The sequence below is a fragment of the Tachyglossus aculeatus genome, chromosome 22 (genome assembly GCF_015852505.1).
Source record: "Tachyglossus aculeatus isolate mTacAcu1 chromosome 22, mTacAcu1.pri, whole genome shotgun sequence".
Taxonomy (NCBI): Eukaryota; Metazoa; Chordata; class Mammalia; order Monotremata; family Tachyglossidae; genus Tachyglossus; species Tachyglossus aculeatus.
The window spans coordinates 47,119,785-47,136,850 of NC_052087.1; the positions used below are offsets into that span (position 1 = coordinate 47,119,785).

Genomic DNA, 17,066 nt, shown 5'->3' on the forward strand with positions numbered 1-17,066 from the left:
GTTGGGTAGGGACTGTCTCTATGTGTTGCCGACTTGTACTTCCCGAGCGCTCAGTACAGTGCTCTGCACACAGTAAGCGCTCAATAAATACAATTGATTGATTGATTGGTATTTGCTAAGCGCTTACTGTGTGCCAGGCACTGTACTAAGCGCCGGGGTTGCTACAAGCAAATCGGGTTGGACACAGCCCCTGTCCCAAAGGGGGCTCCCACTCTCGATCCCCATTTTCCAGATGAGGTAACTGAGGCCTAGAGAAGTGAAGTAACTTGCCCAAGGTCACACAGCAGACAAGTGGCAGGGTCGGGATTAGAACCCACGACCTCCGACTCCCAACTCCGTGCTCTATCCATTACACCGCGCTGCTTCTCTAATCAATCAATCAATCAATCGTATTTATTGAACGCTTACTATGTGCAGAGCACTGTACTAAGCGCTTGGGAAGTACAAATTGGCAACACATAGAGACAGTCCCTACCCAACAGTGGGCTCACAGTCTAAAAGGGGGAGACAGAGAACAGAACCAAACATACCAACAAAATAAAATAAATAGGATAGAAAATAAAACAAATAGGATAGAAAATAAAATAAATAGGATAGAAAATAAAATAAATAGGATAGAATCCCAACTCTGCCAATTGTTTGCCGTGTCACCTTGATCATTTCCTCTCCCCCTCCCCATCCCTCCCGCCCTACCTCCTTCCCCTCCCCACAGCACCTGTAAATATGTCTGTACAGATTTATTACTCCATTTATTTGACTTGTATATATTTACTTTTCTATTTATTTTGTTAATGACGTGCATTTAGTTTTAATTCTATTTGTTCTGACGTCTTGACACCTGTCCACTTGTTTCGTTTTGTTGTCTGTCTCCCCCTTCTAGACTGCGAGCCCATTGTTGGGTAGGGACCGTCTCTATATGTCGCCGACTTGTACTTCCCAAGCGCTTAGTCCAGTGCTCTGCACACAGTAAGCGCTCAATAAATACGATTGAATGAATGAATGTTATATTGTGTTCTCCCAAGCACTTAATACAGAGCTTTGCACACAGTAAGTGCTCAATAAATATGATCGAACGAATGAATTTCACAACAGTGTTTCAGACTTTTAAAATATCAATCGAGGCAGAGTGTTGTAATGATTCATTCATTCAGGTCCACTGTAAAAGGTAGGGACTGTCTCTATATGTTGCCAACTTGTACTTCCCAAGCGCTTAGTACAGCGCTCTGCACACAGTAAGCGCTCAATAAATATGATTGATTGATTGATTGATTGATTTCCAAGCACTTAGTACAGTGCTCTGCACACAGTAAGTGCTCAATAAATACGATTGACTGAAACGTCTTGACACCTGTCCACTTGTTTTGTTTTGTTGTCTGTCTCCCCCTTCTAGACTGTGAGCCCGTTGTTGGGTAGGGACCGTCTCTAGATGTTGCCGACTTGTACTTTCCAAGCGCTTAGTACAGTGCTCTGCACACAGTAAGTGCTCAATAAATACGATTGACTGAAACGTCTTGACACCTGTCCACTTGTTTTGTTCTCTGTCTCTCCCTTCTAGACTGTGAGCCCGTTGTTGGGTAGGGACCGTCTCTAGATGTTGCCGACTTGTACTTTCCAAGCGCTTAGTACAGTGCTCTGCACACAGGAAGCGCTCAATAAATACGATTGACTGAATGAATGAATTTGACTTCTCCGTCCCTCAGTTTCCTCATTTGTTAAGTGGGGATTAAATATCTGTTCCCCCACCCGCCTTAGACCAAATGCGGGACGTGGATTGGGTCTGATCTGATTGTACTGTATCTATCCCAACTTCTCTGTGCCTCAGTTCCCTCATCTGCCAAATGGGGATTAAGACTGTGAGCCCCCCATGGGACAACCTGATCGCCTTGTAAATTCCCCAGCACTTAGAACAGTGCTCTGCACATAGTAAGCGCTTAATAAATGCCATTATTATTATTATTATTATGTCTGCTGTGTGATCTTGGGCAAGTCACTTAACTTCTCTGGGCCTCAATTACCTCATCTGTAAAATGGGGATTAAGACTGTGAGCCCCACGTGGGACAACCTGATCAGCCTGTATCCTCCCCAGCGCTTAGAACAGTGCTCTGCACATAGTAAGCGCTTAACAAATGCCAATTATTATTATTATTATTATTATTATTGTACCTACCCCAGAGCTTAGAACAGTGCTTGGCACATAATAAAGGCTTAACAAATACCGTAGTTATTATTACATGCTTTACACTCGGTTGCTTTCCCTTCCTGTAATTTAATTGAACATCTGCCTCCCCATCCAGATTGTAATCTCTTGAGAAAAGGAATCACGGCTAATCACCCAATGTGGGACATGGATTGGGTCTGATCTGATTGTATCTATCCCAACTGCTCTGTGCCTCAGTTCCCTCATCTGTCAAATGGGGATTAAGACTGTGAGCCCCAGGTGGGACAACCTGATTACCTTGTACCTACCCCAGCGCTTAGAACAGTGCTTGGCACATAATAAATGCTTAACAAATACCGTAGTTATTATTACATGCTCTAAACTCGGTTGCTTTCCCTTCCTGTAATTTAATTGAACACCTAACTCCCCATCCAGATTGTAATCTCTTGAGAGCAGGAATCACGGCTACTGACTCCGTTGTACTCTCCCAACCACTTAGTTCGGAGCGCTGAATATAGTCCCCGCTTAACAAACACCACTTTCATTCATTCATTCAATCGTATTTATTGGGCGCTTACTGCGTGCAGAGCACTGGACTAAGCGCTTGGGAAGTCCCGCTTAGTTCAGAGCTCTGAATATAGACTCCGCTTAACAAACACCACTTTCATTCATTCATTCATTCAATCGTATTTATTGAGCGCTTACTGCGTGCAGAGCACTGGACTAAGCGCCTGGGAAGTCCAAGTCGGCAACATCTGGAGACGGTCCCTACCCAACAGTGGGCTCCCAGTCTGGAAGGGGGAGACAGACGACAAAACATATAAACCAAATAAAATAAATAGAATAAACAGAACATATTAACAAAATAAAATAAATCGATCCTTCGATTGGGTGTCCCCAAGAGGAGTGCTCTGAAGGACGAGGACAGTGCTCTGAAGGGGCCGGGGGCAGTTTGACAGCCGGGGAATGGAGAGGTGACCCGGAGAAAGGGCAGCGTGGGAGCCTGATCTCGGGAAGTTGTCTGGAGACCTAATAATAATAATAATAATGGTACTTGTTAGGCACTTACTACGTGCCAAGCGCTGTTCTAAGCACTGGGGTAGATACAAGTGAATCAGGTCAAACACAATCCCTGTCCCACACGGGGCTCACAGTCTTAATCCCCATTTTGCAGGTGGGGAACTGAGGCCCGGAGAAGTGAAGTGACTTCTTGGAACCCCAGGGCACGGCTGAACTCCTTCAACATCTGGACCGAGATGGAGATGGAAGGGATTTTCTTTCAATCAATCAATCAATCGTATTTACTGAGCGCTTACTGTGTGCAGAGCACTGTACTAAGCGCTTGGGAAGTACAAGTTGGCAACGCATAGAGACAGTCCCTACCCAACAGTGGGCTCACAGTCTAAAAGGGGGATCCCTCTTCCCTCTTCCCTTCCCAGGAGGGTGAGACATCCTGGTCTTGCCCCCAAAAGGGTCACCTTCTTCCCCCGCCCCCATTTTTTAATTTTGATATTTATTAAGCACGTACTATTTTCCAGACACCGTACTAAAGTACTGAGAGATAATTGGGTTGGACACAGTCCATGTCCGACCTGGAGCTCACAGCTTTAATTCCCATTTGACAGAGGAGTTAACTGAGGCGCAGAGAAGTGAAGCGACTTACCCAAGGTCCCACAGGAGGCAAGTGTAGAGCTGGGATTAGAATTAGAATTAGTATTGCCCACCCCCCAGCCCTTAATTGAGGTATTTATTAAGCACGCATTTACCAAAGACCATGGTAGATACTGGATAACTAGACTGGACACAGCCCCCCTCCCCATAGGGTTCCCAGTCTAAGAAGCAGCGTGGCTCAGTGGAAAGAGCCCGGGCTTTGGAGTCAGAGGTCATGGGTTCGAATCCCGGCTCCGCCACAGGTCTGCTGTGTGACCTTGGGCAAGTCACTTAACTTCTCTGAGCCTCAGTTGCCTCATCTGTAAAATGGGGATTAAGACTGTGAGCCCCACATGGGACAACCTCATCACCTTGTATCCCCCCCAGCGCTTAGAACAGTGCTTTGCAAATAGTAAGCGCTTAACAAATACCGTCATCATTATTATTCCAGCGCTTAGAACAGTGCTTTGCACATAGTAAGCGCTTAACAAATGCCATCATTATTATTAAGGAGGAGGAAAGAACAGTTATTTCTGTTTCTTCTTTACGGGGAAGCAGCGTGGCTCAGTGGAAAGAGGATGGGTTTTGGAGACAGAGGTCAGGGGTTCAAATCCCAACACCACCACTTGTCAGCTGTGTGACTTTGGGCAAATCACTTAACATCTCTGGGCGTCAGTTCCCTCATCTGGAAAATGGGGATGAAGACTGTGAGCCCCCCGTGGGACAACCTGATCACCTTGTAACCTCCCCAGTGCTTTGCACATAGTAAGCGCTTAACAAATGCCATCATTATTATTATTATTATTTAACCCCCCATTTTACAGGTGAAGAAACTGAGACACCAAGAAGCTAAGTGACTAGCTCAAGTCACACAGCGGGCAAGTGGCAGAGTGGAAATTAGAACCCTGGTCTCCTGATTCCCACCCATTCATTCAATTGTATTTATTGAGTGCTTACTGTGGGCAGAGCACTGTACTAAGCGCTTGGGAGAGTACAACAATAAACAGACACACTCCCTGCTTACAATGAGCTCACAGTCTAATGCATTTTCCACTATTCTTTAGGATGAAAGCTCGTGGTAAGCAACGAACCTGTCTGCCAACTCCGTTACACCATTCTCTCCTGAGCGCTTAGTACAAGGGAGCAGCGTGGCTCAGTGGAAAGAGCCCGGGCTTTGGAGTTAGAGGTCATGGGTTCAAATCCCGGCTCCACCACTTGTCAGCTGCGTGAGTTTGGGCAAGTCACTTCACTTCTCTGTGCCTCCGTTACCTCATCTGTAAAATGGGAATTAAGACTCTGAGCCCCACATGGAGCAACCTGATCACCTTGTAACCTCCCCAGCGCTTAGAACAGTGCTTTGCACATAGTAAGTGCTTAATAAATGCCATTATTATATTATTACAGTGCTCTGCACACAGCAAGTGCTCACTAAATAGGACTGATTGCTCGGGAGAGGGGAAGAGCAAAGGAATAAATAAAATGATAGATAGGTACATAAGTGATGTGGGGCTGGGGCGAGGGAGATCAAAGGAAGCAAGTCAGGGTGATGCAGAAGAGAGTAGGAGATGAGGAAAAGGGGGGCTTAGTCTGGGAAGGACTTCTGGAGGAGATATGCCTTTAATACAATCCTACTAGCAGAAAGTGAAGAAGATTTGAAGAGCTCATTTTTAAAAGTCAAGGAACTGAGCAAAAAGATGAGCCTACATTTGAATGTCAAGAAAACAAAGATCATGTCAACTGGAAGTTTGAGTACATTAGTAGTGGATGGAGAGAAGATTGAAATAGTTGACAATTTTTCTCTCCCGGGATCAATAATCAATAATAAAGGAATCAGTAGTCGAGAAATATGCTGAAGATTATTGTTAGGAAGGCTCACTAAGAAGAGCCTGGAAAAAGTCATGAAATATGCTGATGCAACAATTGCCAAAAAAATACAAATTGCCAATTCTACGGTGTTTCCAGTGATGATGTATGGACCCGAAAGCCGGACGGTGAAAAAACAGGATAGAAAGACCATTGATTCTTTTGAAATGTGGTGTTGGAAAAGGCTTTTGCAAGTTCCATGGATTGCCCGAAGGACAAATAAATGGATTTTAGAGCAAATTAAGCCAAAGTGGTCTTTGGTAGGCCAAGTAACACGACTTGGATGGGCATATTTTGGGCCCATAATCATGAGGGCTAATTCTTTGGACAAGACACTAATGCTAGGAAAAGTCCAGGGAAAATGAGGAAGCAGCAGACCGGCAGCGAGATGGATAGAGACCAGAAAAACAATAACAGAGGAACTGTTAGAAAGGCCAGGATGTTCTGGAGAAAGTCGCTATGAATCGGAAACAACTCGAAGGCACTTAATAATAAAAAAAGGCTTTGAAGCCGGGGAGAGTGGTTATCTGTCGGACACAGTGAGTGCTCAGTAAATACAATTCATTCATTCAATCATATTTATTGTGCTTACTATGTGCAGAGCACTGTACTAAGCGCTTGGGAAGTACGAGTCAGCAACAGATAGAGATGGTCCCTCCCCAACAACAAGCTCACAGTCTTGAATGAATGTCCCTGAGCAAATGTCCTTGAAGCTGTGAGAATTGGGACTGCGAGAATTAGGTTGCCGATTTGCACTTCCCAAGCTCTTAGTCCAGTGCTCTGCACACAGTAAGCGCTCAATAAATACGACTGAATTCATTCATTCATTCATTCAATCGTATTTATTGAGCGCTTACTGTGTGCAGAACACTGGACTAAGCGCTTGGGAAGTACAAGGTGGCAACATATAGAGACGGTCCCTACCCAACAAGGGGCTCACAGTCTAGAAGGAGGAGACAGACAACAAAACAAAACACGTGGACAGGTGTCAAGTCGTCAGAACAAATAGAATTAAAGCTAGATGCACATCATTAACAAAATAAATAGAATAGTAAATATGTAAAAGAGTAATACATCTGTACAAACATATATACAGGTACATCTACTTCAGTGTTTAGTACAGATCCTGGCACATAGCAAGTCCTCAACAAATACCATTGTAAAGAAAAAAAAGAGGATCATCATCATCATCATCATCAATCGAATTGATTGAGCGCTTACTGTGTGCAGAGCACTGTACTAAGCGCTTGGGAAGTACAAATTGGCAACATATAGAGACAGTCCCTACCCAACAGTGGGCTCACAGTCTAAACGGGGGAGACAAAACCAAACATACTAACAAAATAAAATAAATAGAATAGATATGCACAAGTAAAATAAATAAATAAATAGAGTAATAAATATGTACAAACATATATACAAAACCAAACATACTAGCAAAATAAAATAAATAGAATAGACCCTCCATACCTTGCTGAGCCGCGGCAGCCCTGGTTGGATGCGGATGGATGTGAACGGATGGATGGGTGATGCTCAATAAATACGATTGAATGAATAAATATGGATATGGATGCGGATGGATGTATGGCGCTCAATAATTACGACTGAATGAATGAATATGGATATGGATATGGATGGATGTGGATGGATGGATGTGCTCAATAATTACGATTGAATAAATGAATATGGATATGGATGTATGGATGCGGATGGATGTATGGCGCTCAATAATTATGATTGAAGGGATATGGATGGATGGATGCGGATGGATGGATGGCGCTCAATAATTACGATTGAATGAGTGAGTACGGATATGGATATACAGAGATGGATGGATATGGATGTATGGCGCTCAATAATTACGATTGAATGAATGAATATGGATATAATAATAACAATGATGGCATTTATTAAGCGCTTCCTATGTGCAAAGCACTGTTCTAAGCGCTGGAAATGGAAATATGGAAGGATGCGGATGGATGGTTGCGGAGGAAATCGGATGCACAGCCACCAATCTGGAAGTCGATCCGATTGGACTGGCAAGCCCACCCTGCGTTCTTTTATAGGGAAGGGCGAAAAGGCTGGACCAATAGGAAGAGAGAAGCGGTCGGAGAGCGGGCCAATAGGGGGGAAGAGAGTAGGGGGCGTGGTCACGGGGAGGCGGGACGTCGGCGGGGCGGGGGCATAAAGGGGCGTGGTCATGGGTTTGGCCAATAGGGGGCGCGTGTCCAGATGAGGGCGTGGCCATAGGCCGCGGGCGTGTCCAATGGGGTGTGGTCAGAGGGATGGGCGTGGCCATGGGGCGGCGTGGCCAATGGGAGGGGGCGTAGCCAATGGGGCGTGGCCACGGTAGGGGGCGTGGTCATCGGGGAGCTCTCCTCCCCGCGTTCATTCATTCATTCATTCAATCGTATTTATTGAGCGCTTACTGTGCGCAGAGCACTGGACTAAGCGCTCGGGAAGGACAAGTCGGCAACGTCTAGAGACGGTCCCTACCCAACAGCGGGCTCACAGTCTAGAAGGGGGAAACAGACGACAAGACAAAACATATAAACCAAATAAAATAATATGTACAACACCTGTGCATATGTATACATGTTTGTACAGATTTATTGCTCTATTTATTTATTTTACTTGTACATATTTATTCTATTTATTTTATTTTGTTAATAGGCACAACACCTCTGTATATTTATATATGTTTGTACATTGTACATCGACCCCCGGCCCACGTCCTCCCCCGGGCCTGGAATGCCCCCAATCCCTCTGCCCATCCGCCAAGCTGGCTCTCTTCCTCCCTTCAAGGCCCTACTGAGAGCTCACCTCCTCCAGGAGGCCTTCCCAGACTGAGCCCTTTCCTTCCTTTCCCCCTCGTTCCCCTCTCCATCCCCCCCATCTTACCTCCTTCCCTTCCCCACAGCACCTGACATGTATATATGTTTGTACAGATTTATTACTCTATTTATTTATTTATTTTACTTGTACATACCTATTCTATTTATTTTATTTTGTTAGTATGTTTGGTTTTGTTCTCTGTCTCCCCCTTTCAGACTGTATGCCCACTGTTGGGTAGGGACTGTCTCTATATGTTGCCAACTTGTACTTCCCAAGCGCTTAGTCCAGTGCTCTGCACACAGTAAGCGCTCAATAAATACGATTGATTGATTGATTGTACAGATTTATTACTCTATTTATTTATTTTACTTGTACATATTTATTCTATTCATTTTATTTGGTTAATATGTTTTGCTTTGTTGTCTGTCTCCCCCTTTCTAGCCTGTGAGCCCGCTGTTGGGTAGGGACCGTCTCTAGATGTTGCCAACTTGGACTTCCCAAGCGCTTAGTACAGTGCTCTGCTCACAGTAAGCGCAGAGAAGCAGCGTGGCTCAGTGGAAAGAGCCCGGCCTTTGAAGTCAGAGGTCATGGGCTCGAATCCCAATTCCGCCACATCTGCTGTGTGACCTTGGGCAAGTCACTTAACCTCTCTGAGCCTCAGTTCCCTCACCTGTAAAATGGGGATTAATAAAATCAATAGAATAAATATGTACAAATAAAATAAATCTCTCCCCTTCCCCATCCCCCCCTCCCTACCTCCTTCCCCTCCTCACAGCACCTGTCTATATGTTTGTACAGATTTATTACTCTATTTATTTGACTTGTACATATTTACTAGTCTATTTATTTTATTTTGTTAATATGTTTTGTTTTGTTGTCTGTCTCCCCCTTCTAGCCTGTGAGCCCGCTGTTGGGTAGGGACCGTCCCTAGATGTTGCCAACTTGTCCTTCCCAAGCGCTTAGTCCAGTGCTCTGCACACAGTAAGCGCTCAATAAATACGATTGAATGAATGAATGAATGAATTTGTACTCCCCAAGCGCTTAGTCCAGTGCTCTGCACACAGTAAGCGCTCAATAAATAAGATTGAATGCATGAATCATCATCATCATCATCAATCGTATGTATTGAGCGCTTACTGTGTGCAGAGCACTGTACTAAGCGCTTGGGAAGTACAAGTTGGCAACATGTAGAGACAGTCCCTACCCAACAGTGGGCTCAGTCTAAAAGGGGGAGACAGAGAACAAAACCAAACATACTAGCAAAATAAATCGTACTCCCTGAGTGCTTACTCTGTGCAAAGCACTGGTCTAAACGCTTGGGAGAGGACAATAGAATAATATTAATAATAATAATGACATTTATTAACCGCTTACTATGTGAAAAGCACTGTTCTAAGCGCTAGGGAGGATACAAGATTATCAGGTTGTCCCACGTGGGGCTCACAGTCTTCATCTCCCTTTGACAGAGGAGAGAACTGAGGCACAGAGAATAATAATAATAATAGCATTTATTAAGCGCTTACTATGTGCAAAGCACTGTTCTAAGCGCTGGGGAGGTTACAAGGAGATCAGGTTGTCCCATGGGGGGCTCACAGTCTTCATCCCCATTTTACAGATGAGGGAACTGAGGCGACTTTTCATTCATTCATTCATTCAATCGTATTTCTTGAGCGCTTACTGTGTGCAGAGCACTGCACTATGCGCTTGCAAAGTACAAGTTGGCAACCTATAGAGACGGTCCCTACCCAACAGCGGGCTCACAGTCTAGATGGGGGAGACAGACAACAAAACAAAACATATTAACAAAATAAAATAAATAGAATGAATATGTACAAGTAAAATAAATAAATAAATAGAGTAGTAAATAGGTACAAACATATATACATATATACTGGTATATATATATATACACACTGTGCAAAGCACTGGACTAAACGCTTGGGAGAGGACAATAAAATAATAATAATAATAATGGCATGTATTAACCACTTACTATGTGCAAAGCACTGTTCTAAGCGGTAGGGAGGATACAAGATTATCAAGTTGTCCCACGTGGGGCTCCCAGTCTTCATCCCCATTTGACAGAGGAGGGAACTGAGGCACAGAGAATAATAATAATAATAATAATAATAATAATAATAATAGCATTTATTAAGCGCTCACTATGTGCAAAGCACTGTTCTAAGCGCTGGGGAGGATACAAGATTATCAGGTTGTCCCACGTGGGGCTCCCAGTCTTCATCCCCATTTGACAGAGGAGGGAACTGAGGCACACAGAAGAAGAATAATAATAATAGCATTTATTAAGCGCTCACTATGTGCAAAGCACTGTTCTAAGCGCTGGGGAGGATGCAAGATTACCAGGTTGTCCCACGAGGGGGCTCCCAGTCTTCATCCCCATTTGACAGAGGAGGGAACTGAGGCCCAGAGAAGTGAAGTGACTAGCCCAAGGTCACACAGCTGACAATTGGGGGAGCCGTGATTAGAACCCATGACCTCTGACTCCCAAGCCCGGGCTCTTTCCACTGAGCCACGCCTGCTTCTCTGTAGTAGTGATGGCATTTGATGATGATGATGATGATGGTATTTGTTAAGCGCTTACAATGTGATAAGCACTGTTCTATGCACGGTTCCGCCACTTAGCTGTGTGACCTTGGGCAAGTCACTTCACTTCTCTGTGCCTCAGTTCCCTCGTCTGTAAAATGGGGATTGACACTGTGAGCCCCACGTGGGACAACCTGATCACCTTGTTAAACTCCCCAGTGCTTAGAACAGTGCTCTGCACATAGTAAGTGCTTAATAAATGCCATTATAAATATATTAACCAATACCAGAAGAACAACAGCAACAACCACAAAAACTGTGAGCCCCACGTGGGACAACCTGAATACCTTGTATCTCCCCCAGCGCTTAGAACAGTGCTTAGCACATAGTAAGCGCTTAACAAATACCATAATTATAATTCTAAGCGCTGGGGTAGATAGAGGTATTCTGGTTGTCCCACGAGGGGCTCCTAGTCTTCCATTTACAGATTTAGAGAGAAGCAGCGTGGCTCAGTGGAAAGAGCCCAGGCTTTGGAGTCAGAGGTCATGGGTTCGAATCCCGGATCCTCCAAGTGTCAGCTGTGTGACTTTGGGCAAGTCACTTCACTTCTCTGGGCCTCAGTGACCTCATCTGTAAAATGGGGATGAAGACTATGAGCCCCCCGTGGGACAACCTGATCACCTTGTAACCTCCCCACGCTTAGAACAGTGCTTTGCACATAGTAAGCGCTTAATAAATGCCATCATTATTACTATTATTCTCGGGGCCTCAATTACCTCATCTGTAAAATGGGGATTAAGACTATGAGCCCCCCGTGGGACAACCTGATCACCTCGTAACCTCCCCATGCTTAGAACAGTGCTTTGCACATAATAAGCGCTTAATAAATGCCATCATTATTATTATTATTCTCTGGGCCTCAGCTGCCTCATCTGTAAAATGGGGATTAAGACTGTGAGCCCCCCGTGGGACAACCTGATCACCTTGTAACCTCCCCACGCTTAGAACAGTGCTCTGCACATAGTAAGCGCTTAATAAATGCCATCATTATTACTATTATTCTCGGGGCCTCAATTACCTCATCTGTAAAATGGGGATTAAGACTATGAGCCCCCCGTGGGAGAACCTGATCACCTTGTAACCTCCCCACACTTAGAACAGTGCTTTGCACATAGTAAGCGCTTAATAAATGCTATTATTATTATTATGAGGTAATTGAGGCACAGAGAAGTGAAGTGACTGGCCCCAAATCACACAGCTGATGAGTGGGATTAGAACCCACGACCTCCGACTCCCAAACCCAGGCTCTTTCCACTAAGCCACGCTGCTCCTCCAACTTTGTTAAGCGCTTACTACATGCCAGGCGCTGTACCAAGCGTTGGGGTGGATACAACCCCATCGGGTTGGGTACAATCTCTGTCCCACATGGGGCTTACGGTCTTAATCCCCATTTTACAGATGAGGGGATTGAGGCCCAGAGAAGTGAAATGACTCGTTCAAGGTCACAGAGCAATCAATCAATCAATCAATCAATCGTATTTATTGGGTGCTTACTGTGTGCAGAGCACTGTACTAAGCGCTTGGGAAGTACAAGTAGGCAACACATAGAGCAGACACGTGGCAGAGCCGGAATCAGAACCCATGACCTTCTGATTCCCAGGCCCAGGCTTTACCACTATGCTGTGCTACTCTTCTTAGAATAATAATGATGGCATTTGTTAATAATAATAATAATAATAATAATAATAATGGCATTTATTAAGCGCTTACTATGTGCAAAGCACTGTTGTAAGCGCTGGAGCAACAAATAGACACGTTCACTTGCTGGCCAATTCTCCGGACTGGCCCCGGCCTCCCCTCAGACGCCAGGCTGCTTTTTTTCTTTTTCTTTATTTTCTTTTCTGTGGTATTTGTTAAGAGCTTGCTATGTGCCAGAATCTGTATTATCATCATCATCAACAACAATCGTATTTATTGAGCGCTTACTGTGTGCAGAGCACTGTACTAAGCGCTTGGGAAGTACAAGTTGGCAACATATAGAGCAGACACGTGGCAGAGCCGGAATCAGAACCCATGACCTTCTGATTCCCAGGCCCGGGCTCTAGCCACTATGCTGTGCTACTCTTCTTAGAATAATAATGATGGCATTTGTTAATAATAATAATAATAATGGCATTTATTAAGCGCTTACTATGTGCAAAGCACTGTTGTAAGCGCTGGAGCAACAAATAGACACGTTCCCTTGCTGGCCAATTCTCCGGACTGGCCCCGGCCTCCCCTCAGACGCCAGGCTGCTTTTTTTCTTTTTCTTTATTTTCTTTTCTGTGGTATTTGTTAAGAGCTTGCTATGTGCCAGAATCTGTATTATCATCATCATCATCAACAATCGTATTTATTGAGCGCTTACTGTGTGCAGAGCACTGTACTAAGCGCTTGGGAAGTCCAAGTTGGTAACATATAGAGACAGTCCCTACCCAGCAGTGGGCTCACAGTCTAAAAGGGGGAGACAGAGAACAAAACCAAACATACTAACAAAATAAAAGAAATAGAATAGATATGTACAAGTAAAATAAATAAATCGAGTAATAAATATGTACAAACATATATACATATATACAGGTGCTGTGGGGAAGGGAAGGAGGTACCAGTGGGGTAGATAGAGAAGCAGCGTGGCTCAGTGGAAAGAGCCCGGGCTTTGGAGTCAGAGGTCATGGGTTCAAATCCCGCCTCCGCCACTTGTCAGCTGGGTGACTTTGGGCAAGTCACTTCACTTCTCTGGGCCTCAGTTCCCTTATCTGGGAAATGGGGATTAAGTCTGTGAGCCCCCCGTGGGACAACTTGATTACCTTGTATCTACCACAGTGCTTTGCACATAGTAAGCGCTTAATAAATGCCATCATTATTATTATTATAAGCGCTAATCAGGGTGCACACAGTCCACGGATTTTTTGGTGTTGTTTTTCATGATATTTATTAAGCATTTCTTATGTGCCAGGCATTCTAATAAAATAATAATGATGACGATGGCATTTGTTAAGCACTTACTATGTGCGAAGCACCGTTCTAACTGCCGGGTGGATACAAGGTGATCGTGTTGTCCCACGTGGGGCTCCCAGTCTTAATCCCCATTTTACAGATGAGGGAACTGAGGCACAGAGAACTAAAATGACTTGCCCAAAGTCACACAGCTGACATAGCTGCTGACAACAACAACAACAACAAAAACCCATGGACTGTGTCCAACCTGGCCGTCCGGAATCTACCCCAGCAGTTAGTACAGAGTCCGGCACATAGTAAGTGCTTAAACAAGTGGAGAAGCAGCGTGGCTCAGTGGAAAGAGCCCGGGCTTTGGAGTCAGAGGTCATGGGTTCAAATCCCGGCTCCACCAATTGTCAGCTGTGTGACTTTGGGCAAGTCACTTCACTTCTCTGGGCCTCAGTGACCTCATCTGTCAAATGGGGATGAAGACTGTGAGCTCCCCGTGGGACAACCTGATCACCGTGTAATCTCCACAGCGCTTAGAACAGTGCTTTGCACATAGTAAGCGCTTAATAAATGCCATCATTATTATTATTATTCTCTGGGCCTCAGTTCCCTCATCTGTAAAATGGGGATTAAGACTGTGAGCCCCACATGGGACAACCTGATCACCTTGTAACCTCCCCAGCGCTTAGAACAGTGCTTTGCACATAGTAAGAGCTTAATAAATGCCATTATTATTATTATTATTAAGTGCATAATAAGTGCTTTGAGAAGCAGCATGGCTCAGTGGAAAGAGCCCGGGCCTTGGAGTCAGAAGTCATGGGTTCAAATCCCGGCTCCACCAATTGTCAGCTGTGTGACTTTGGGCAAGTCGCTTCACTTCTCTGTGCCTCAGTTACCTCATCTGTCAAATGGGGATTAAGAATGTGAGCCCCACGTGGGACAACCTGATCACCTTGCATCCCCCCAGCGCTTAGAACAGTGCTTGGCACATAGTAAGCGCTTAACAAATACCATTATTATTATTATTATTATTATTGTAACCTCCCCAATGCTTAGAAAAGTGATTTGCACATAGTAAGCGCTTAATAAATGCCATTATATATATATATATATATATATATATATATATTATATATATATATATTAACCAATACCATAAGAACAACAACAACAGCAACAACCACAAAAACCAGGGACTGGACTCTGTATGCAGATCACTGTACTAAGCGCTTGGGAGAGTACAATATAACAGAGTTGGCTAATAGTAGAATATTTATTTAATGCCTACACTGTAATAGATTCTGAGTGGTATCTTTATTTTAACTATTTATTTTATTTTGTTAGTATGTTTTGGTTTTGTTCTCTGTCTCCCCCTTTTAGACTGTGAGCCCACTGTTGGGTAGGGACTGTCTCTATATGTTGCCAACTTGTACTTCCCAAGCGCTTAGTACAGTGCTCTGCACACAGTAAGCGCTCAATAAATACGATTGATTGATTGATTGATTGATTGATATTAGTGAAATAGCGTGGTTTAGTGGAGAGGGCACGGGCTTTGGAGTCAGAGGTCATGGGTTCTGATCCCGGTTCCGCCACTCATCAGCTGTGTGACTTTGGGCAAGTCACTTCTCTTCTCTGGGCCTCAGTTCCCTCATCTGTAAAATGGGGATGAAGACTGTAAGCCCCAGGTGGGACCACCTGATTTCCTTGTGTCTGCCCCAGCGCTTAGAACAGTGCTTGTCACATAGTAAGCGCTTAACAAATACCATCATTAATTTATACTAATGTCTGTCTCCCTCTCTAGACTGTCAGCTCCTCGCGGGCAGGGAATGTGTCTATGGACTCTGTCGTACCGTCCTCTCCTAAGCGCTTAATAATAATAATAATAATAATAATAATGGCATTTATTAAGCGCTTACTACGTGCAGAGCACTGTTCTAAGCGCTGGGGAATTTACAAGGTGATCAGGTTGCCCCATGTGGGGCTCACAGTCTTAATCCCCATTTTACAGATGAGATAACTGAGGCCCAGAGAAGTGAAGTGAGTTGCCCAAAGTCACACAGCTGACGAGTGGCGGGGCCAGGATTTGAACCCACGACCTCTGACTCCAAAGCCCGGGCTTTTTCCACTGAGCCACGCTGCTTCTCTGCTCCACCCACAGTCAGCGGCCAATAAATACCATCGGTGATGATGATGATGACTGTGGATAAAGAGAAGTTCTGTTACCGTATCAAAGATAAATCGATAATTTCAAATTCCTTCCAGGATCCAGCAGGAGGTAATCATCATCAATCGTATTTATTGAGCGCTTACTGTGTGCAGGGCACTGTACTAAGCGCTTTATTTCCATCGAGGAGTGATGATGGGGTGCACGTGGAAGAAAACATCTAATACTGAGCGCTAATCTAATTCTAATTTAAAAACTAAGCGCTTAGTACAGTGCTCTGCACATAGTAAGCGCTCAATAAATACGATTGATGATCTAATTCCCTTCAGGCTCTACTGTGAAAAATGAAAGTTTCCGATAGTGTTGTCCCGTACACGTAATACACACGTTTGGAAGGGGGATGTGGAGAGTAGCAAGGAGCCCTCCACGGGTAGAGGAAATTTGGTTTTGAGCCCAGTGAAGAAAGTCGTCCTACTGCTTAGACCCCACTTTCCTCCACACTGTGTAGCAGGAGAAGCAGTGTGGCCTAGTGGAAAGAGCACAGGCTTATGGGTCGGGGACCTGGGTTCTAATTCTGCCCCTGTCCCTTGTCTGCCATGCGACCGTGGGAAAGTTCCTTGATTTCTCTGCTTTTTCGTGGTATTTGTTAAGCACTTACTAGGTGCCAGGCACTGTACTAAGCACTCGGGTTAAATCCAAGCTAATCAGGTTGGCCCCAGTCCCTGGCCCACATGGGGCTCTATATGTTGCCAATTTGTACTTCCCAAGCGCTTAGTACAGTGCTCTGCACACAGTAAGCGCTCAATAAATACGATTGATGATGATGATGGGGCTCCCAGTCTTAATCCCCATTTTATGGATGAGGT

At 44.6% G+C, this 17,066-nt stretch overlaps 1 protein-coding gene across 1 annotated transcript in view; it reads right to left on the reverse strand.

The window, feature by feature from the left end:
- Positions 1–7,670, reverse strand: part of TPH1 (tryptophan hydroxylase 1) — a 37,718-nt gene extending 30,048 nt beyond the window's left edge. Inside the window, exon 1 of the mRNA XM_038764648.1 lies at positions 7,143–7,670. The gene's annotated coding sequence lies outside the window, so the exon portion shown is untranslated. The remainder of the gene's footprint in view (positions 1–7,142) is intronic.
- Between the last annotated feature and the right edge of the window lie 9,396 nt (positions 7,671–17,066).